At 40.5% G+C, this 6,503-nt stretch overlaps 1 protein-coding gene across 1 annotated transcript in view; it reads right to left on the reverse strand.

Annotated features, from left to right (window-relative positions):
* The window catches only part of lrp1bb (low density lipoprotein receptor-related protein 1Bb), a 176,515-nt gene that overhangs the window by 166,183 nt on the left and 3,829 nt on the right, over nucleotides 1-6,503 (reverse strand). The window lies entirely within an intron of this gene.

Genomic DNA, 6,503 nt, shown 5'->3' on the forward strand with positions numbered 1-6,503 from the left:
CTCTCTGTTTCCAGAAAGACAAACCCCTGATCTGGAGGTAGAATGGAACATGGGTTAGTGAGTGGGACAATGGCTGCACCTGGATGTTCTCAAGGACAACTCCACAATTAATGGATCTGGTGAAAAAAGAAGTTGACTTTTCCATGAGCCGTGGTCGGATGAAGTTGAATCAACGTGAAAACGTCAAGATCCTTCTAAACGATTTTCTAAACGATTGTGTGTACGTTCAAAAGCCTGCATCTTCCTTTGTCGGCGACACTTCTTTTGAAAAGCACTATTCTTTGACAGAGCGGGAGGCCATTTTTTCTCCCCTTCCTATAAAGCAGAAACAGACAGCGGAGATGCATTATGATTTTGACAGCTCGTCTGCTCCAACAAAGACATGATGTCCTTCACGCTTTGGCAAACTATTACAAAGCGCCTTGGCAAGATTGTTGTTATCTCTTTGCCTCCTTGGTGTTTGGAAACGGGGGGGAGTTCACTGAAAGTCTGGTGAACCAAAACGCCATCATAGCCTTTCAATACAGCAAGCATCCGTCAAAGTGTTGACATGTTTCCTGCCGGTAGCTGTCAGTGACTGAGCTCCATCATTTTGTAGTTTGACATAAGCCTCTGCTGAAGGTTTGACACCACAGTCTGACCTGCCTCCACTTCTCGTCAGCATCCAGCTAAAATAGTCATTTGCTTCTTTGTTTAACCCACGGTGGAGTCTTGTAGGCTGAGGCCAGCCCTTCAAATTGTTTCTCCAATATCCATCATTTCTCAGTGTGTTCCTAACACATTAGTGGTGGGAGTGCAGTAAGTGGAGGATCAGGTCGGCAGCGTTTGAACAGTGGGAGTGATAATTCAGCGTGTGGCCGCTCTCTGCCCCGGAGCCCTCCAGCAAATTCACTACCCTGGGACAAATCTGAAAAGGTCAAACATCTCATCCATTTTACCTCTTCCCTTCTCACTGACGCAACATATCTGAAATTGCAGGATTTAAATCAACGACTCACGTTGATATTCAAAGCCTTTTTCTTCCAACATGTAAAGAGAAGCCGAAGAGCTGCACAGAAAGTCCATGGAACTTTGAAGGTTGAAGTATAAAAAGATTACACGTTTTCATCATAACAGACAGTGACGGGTGTCAAATATTTCATACTAAAAATCAGTATTTTACTTGTAACTATTGGAGTGTAGCAACATAAACAAAAAATAATACGTACTGTATCAATAGAAATGTCAACGTTATTACAATAACTTTTTTTAAGCCTTGTAGTGGCATGGATTAGCCACCACAGGTGCAGACGGTGCCCTCCTCTGGCCACAGATGATGAAACTATTTTTTAAAATAGAAAAATATAGTATGCAATACCTCTGTGGTTGTTCTGGACAATATTTGTCCTTTTTTCTGTCATCAACAACTATAAACAACTATAGACACCTGCATAAAGCAAATATTGTGTGTATTAAGTATTACTTTACAATCTTGAGAACAAATAAAAATAAATTGTCATGTCCAAATTACTTTACAATCTTGAGAACAGATAAAAATAAATTGTCATGTCCAAATTAAACTAAAAATATGACCAATCAGCTGACAAACCTGCCAATAATCCAGACTAAACGTCTTGTTTTGATTGGTGCCTACTCATATTTTTCAAGAGTTTTGCAAACTTGGCTGCAGTTGAAGTGCTTACAGAAATCATGTTTCCGCCCACAGCACTTGACAGATTCAGGGTGAAATCCAATTAGAGTCGCACAGTTTGGAACATTAATTACGCATGTATTGTTCTTTTGAGAATCTTCGTGTATAAGCCCAGAATTTTCCAACTATATTTCGAACTAATTTTTTAAAAAATGCACATGAATAAATAAGATAGATAAATAAATAAATAAACAAAGCATCAAAGCCTTTCAGATTGCTCGGCAGAGGCGTGCTCAGTTTGCTGAAGTCTCTTAAGGGATGTCTCCTAAGCCTTTAAAGCTGAATTGATTACCACAGGAAAGCATAAGGTTGGTGACAGAAGGGCCATTGCCTGAGCTATGGTGATGGAAGAAATGGAAAAAAAACACGCCTTTGAATCTCACAGCAGCCAGGTAACCTATTGATGTTCTACCTTCTTTCATGCCGATTAACCTTGAAAGCCAAGGGGCCAAATATGAGTCACACAAATGACCTCTTTTGTCAATTCATCTCTGCCTTCTCCAAACAGCTTCTGCTTAACAGTCACCGGAGGCACAACAGTGGAGAACACAAGCAACTGAAAACTGGTAACCTTTCTATTCTTCCTCCTCCTTCACCCCATCACTCCTTCATTTGCACCAAGAAGGTAAATTCCACAACTTGTGTACTTTGAGGATAATCCCTGATAAATGTCAAATAAAAGCTGGAGTTTCTTTCAGCTGCTGGGACAGAAATGTTTTTATCATCACCACGGAGGAAGAAAAGAAGAAAAAGTGCTCACACACTCAGCTGGACATTAGTTTTCTGAAACTGAAGTTTATTAAAGCTATTTTGTCTCTAAAATAAACCATTTTCAAAAGGATAAAATTTCTCCAAAGTTCAAAAACCCAACATGTAAGGCATGTTTCCCGAGCCGACCAGGATGAAGTGTTTTCAGCGTGTTCTTTGATCGCTTTTTGTCCAGCAGACTACAGTGTGCACACACAGGAAAGCAAATCTTTTCATCCTGCATTTGAAATGCAGCATCCTCCACCCTTTTTCCTCCGCACTACTATGAAAGTCTGAATTACACAACAGCTTAGGTGTTCGTTTATCTCTCTAAACAATATTACATTCCAAAGCTATAACGCACAAGGGCATTACAGCCCCCTGAATTACATCAAACACACAGTTCACAATGTGCTACACTGGATAAGTCTTAAGCCACCAGCCCATTCAAACAAAACCTGTGTTATAACAGCAGCAGCTCAGTGCACAGCAAATTAAACGTCGGCCATGTTGTACAGCTGAGAAAAGGCAGATGTGAGAATATTCCCAAGTAAGGACTATCTTACAGTTCCAGAATGAGGAGCAGCCGATTCTCAAAGAAGCTATTTGCAGCTCAGCCGACTTCCCTGGCTTTACATAGAAAGCAGACTGTGAACTTGACAGGTCAGCGATAGTCCGTTACAGCCGGGTTCCGTTCGAGGTGGCCGAACACATCTAACAACCGGCGGTAGAGAAGAACTGAGTCTATTGTTTATAGGATTTTAAAAAGCAGAAGCAAAATCTGTGACCTAAAAAAAAAAAAACACTTTTATAGAGGCGTCCTATTTGTACCAGGACTGGAACTTTAGCAGGTTAGTTCAGACTAACCAGTTTTATCTGACAATGATCATGTTCTCAGCTGCTCCAGGTCATTATAACCTGGAGCAGCTGATCACTGGAGTAGTCTTAGTTTCTAGAAGATCTTTTGACTCTTCATCCAAGGCTGAAGAAATCCTGGTATCTGGCTTCAATCAAAGATGGTGAGTTTTTACTAACTAACTAATGTGAATGTGGTAGACAAACGTTTGATTAAAGTCCATTTAATGACTAGTCATTTAACTGTGCGTCATCTAGATTGTATTTAAACTGAAGATACCATGTTATTTTGTCAAACAGTGCCATTTTGTGAAAATGTGATTTGTTTCTTTGGGTTAAATTATAAGTTCAGCAACAACAGTTGTGAATATAGACCAATAAGGAAGCTTGTCTTTAGGACAAATACTGCAGCTTATACGTCCACACTGTTCCATCTGATCGTCACGCCTGGCTAAATCCCTCAGATGCCAAAAACAAACCGTTTATTTGGAAAACTCTGCCAATGAAAAGTAAAAGGCAAACAACAGTCAACAGCACATGTGACCTCACGATGTGTTCAAATCAGCTCACGGTGAAACGACAGCAGCTGCTCTGTAGGCTGAAGAGAAACTCCAGCTCATTAAAAGCAGTTGTGTGGGAGTCCGAGGCTATTTCACATCCTGGTTCCGTTGTTAAGGCTGCACTCCTGACCACAAAATCCATTGGGCATGCATTCGTTTGGCCTAATCAATCCTCAGCCTCACTCTCCGTCACAAACAAAGGGTGATAAGTTGTTGTTCTCCTAAAATGTTCTGCTGATGTAACAAGTGTAACGTCTGTTGGCGAGGCAGGTGAGATGTTATTACATATTTCAGAATTTTAAGAGCTGAAGTGTTGGAAAGCTGCTGGCACTTTTTATAGACCATGATGTGTTGCACCAGCCTTAATAGTTCCATTTAGGCAGTATTTTTATGTGACAGCTATCAAGCTGTTTCATGGGATGGATTCTGTTGAGATGCTAAATGGTCTGTACTTATACAGTGCTTTTCTAATCCCGTTGACCTCGCAACGCTTTTTATACTGCAGGTTTCTCTGTCTACCAACTAAAGGACAGGCCTGGAAAGAAGAGCGGGGTCAAACCTGATTAGGCTGATATTTTTTATCTCTTTTTTACTGTTTAGAAAAATATGCATTAACTTAAGGACTTGATCAATTATTCTTTTTACAGGACTGATCTGTAGCCACAGGGTAGAAGTAAGGCATGTATCATAAGAGAACAAATCCTACAGTAAATCCTACCCCTGTCTTCATCCCTGATGTTAAATACCTCCAAACTGCTGACATTGTTGACCTACTTCAATAAATTACCCCTGAATGTAATGAGACACTGGACTGCAGTAGAAAACCCATTGTACTTGGCAGGTAAGTACAAGTACCAATATGTGTAATCGAATGAATCAGGATGGTACTGATAGTGACAATGGTATTGATACTGGTGCGTCCCCTGGTCCATACATTCGACAGTAATCTGTATAGATCCCACAGCTATTGTTTAACCAGCTTAATAACAAGCCAATATATTTAATTTGCCACCCTCCCAGAAAAATACATCAATAATTTGGTGCATCTCAATGACGTCTCCCCTGCATAATGAATCTTTATTACAAGCCTCCCACAGAAATGACACACACCAGGTGGTATTTAGACTTAAATGTCACCCACGTCAGCTCTGATCACAGACTGATGACTGGAGCGAGTGCAGTCTGTGGACTGATGAACAATTTTAGCATAAGGTTTTTAGAGCTGTGTCCAAAAAAAAAAAAAAACAGAGGAAAGAATTTAAAAAATATTAAATTAAAGATTAAGTGTGTGAAGTGGATGTCAGGTTATACTGGAGACCACCCTCATTAACAGCGTCTCTGCACTGAAGCTATGAAATAAGTAATCAATGTTTTAAGACGTTGTGGTTTTTATGAGACAACCCTGACCTCCCTCCAGAGAACAAAGTCATTTTTATCTTCTTTTTTTTTTTTTTTACTGTGGCACAGGCTTGACAACAGGCACTAGATTCTAGTACTTGTTGACAAGCCTGTCCCTTCTAGTAACTAGAAGGCAGCAGCAGTGGAAATGTTTTTGGGTTTAAATTATGATGGCACTTTTTTTAATACTTGACCTCACATCACCTAGATACTGATTGCATTTTACTGTTGTTTAACATCAATTAAAAAACTGACAATATAAGTGAAAAAGACACAAACATATTAAAAATAATCAGTCTACTTTTAACACCACCTGGACAATCCCCCAGTAGATTTTTCCCCTTTTTTGCTGAGACAAGTACTACCCCAGATCTGGGTATTCAAACTACACAGTGTGTGTGACGAACAAAAAAAAGATGGACCAGTAAGACTGAAAAGAACTTCACAGGCATCTCAATTTGTGTGAATAAATCACACTATATGCTGATGATATGACCATTGAGGTTACAACCACTCAACATACTCGCACTTAACACATCCGTCTAAAGGCAGGAAATTGTTCTCCGTCTTGAATGTACAGTATGTGCAGTTGATTTGCATGAGAGTGTGTCATTATTCTGCCAATAATAGAAAAGTGCGCCCTCCCCAGCCTACACTCTCCTGGCCCCCTTTTCCACCCTCCACCCAAGGTCATCTAATCACGGGGTTCCTTCACAAACCTCTATCTTAACCAGCAGTAGTCTGAGGGATTTATGTCTCACTCCATGTCATGATTACCAATCAGATGGAGTAATAGCTGCTTAGGCAGACAGGGTTTCTGTCATCACTGAGGGGTGAAGTGCCAGTCAAGGTTTTTACCCAGTTTGTCCACCGCAGAGGAATACACTGTGGGACCGATCACTGCCTTGGGGGCAGCTGCCTGATTAAACTGCATTATCAGAGTGGGGGGGGCTGTTGTAGAGAAGCACCAAATCCTCAGAGGCCACTTCTGTATCGCTGGGAAAAAAACAAATCAAATGAGCTGCACGAATCTACCTTGGAATAAGAACAAGTTTGACTAAACTGAGCAAATTTATAAACGAGGCAACAGCATGACTTTGGTCATGTGGTCAAATGGGTTTTACATTTGAAGTCAGGGGTTTTTAAATGTTTTTCTCCCCCCGTCCTCCGTGGACTGAACCCAAACAAATCCTGCAAATACATTTACACCGAAGCTCTTGCACTTTTATCAACACATAAAAAACAAGATATAA

The sequence above is a fragment of the Cynoglossus semilaevis genome, chromosome 16 (genome assembly GCF_000523025.1).
Source record: "Cynoglossus semilaevis isolate Cse_v1.0 chromosome 16, Cse_v1.0, whole genome shotgun sequence".
In the NCBI taxonomy this organism is placed as follows: Eukaryota; Metazoa; Chordata; class Actinopteri; order Pleuronectiformes; family Cynoglossidae; genus Cynoglossus; species Cynoglossus semilaevis.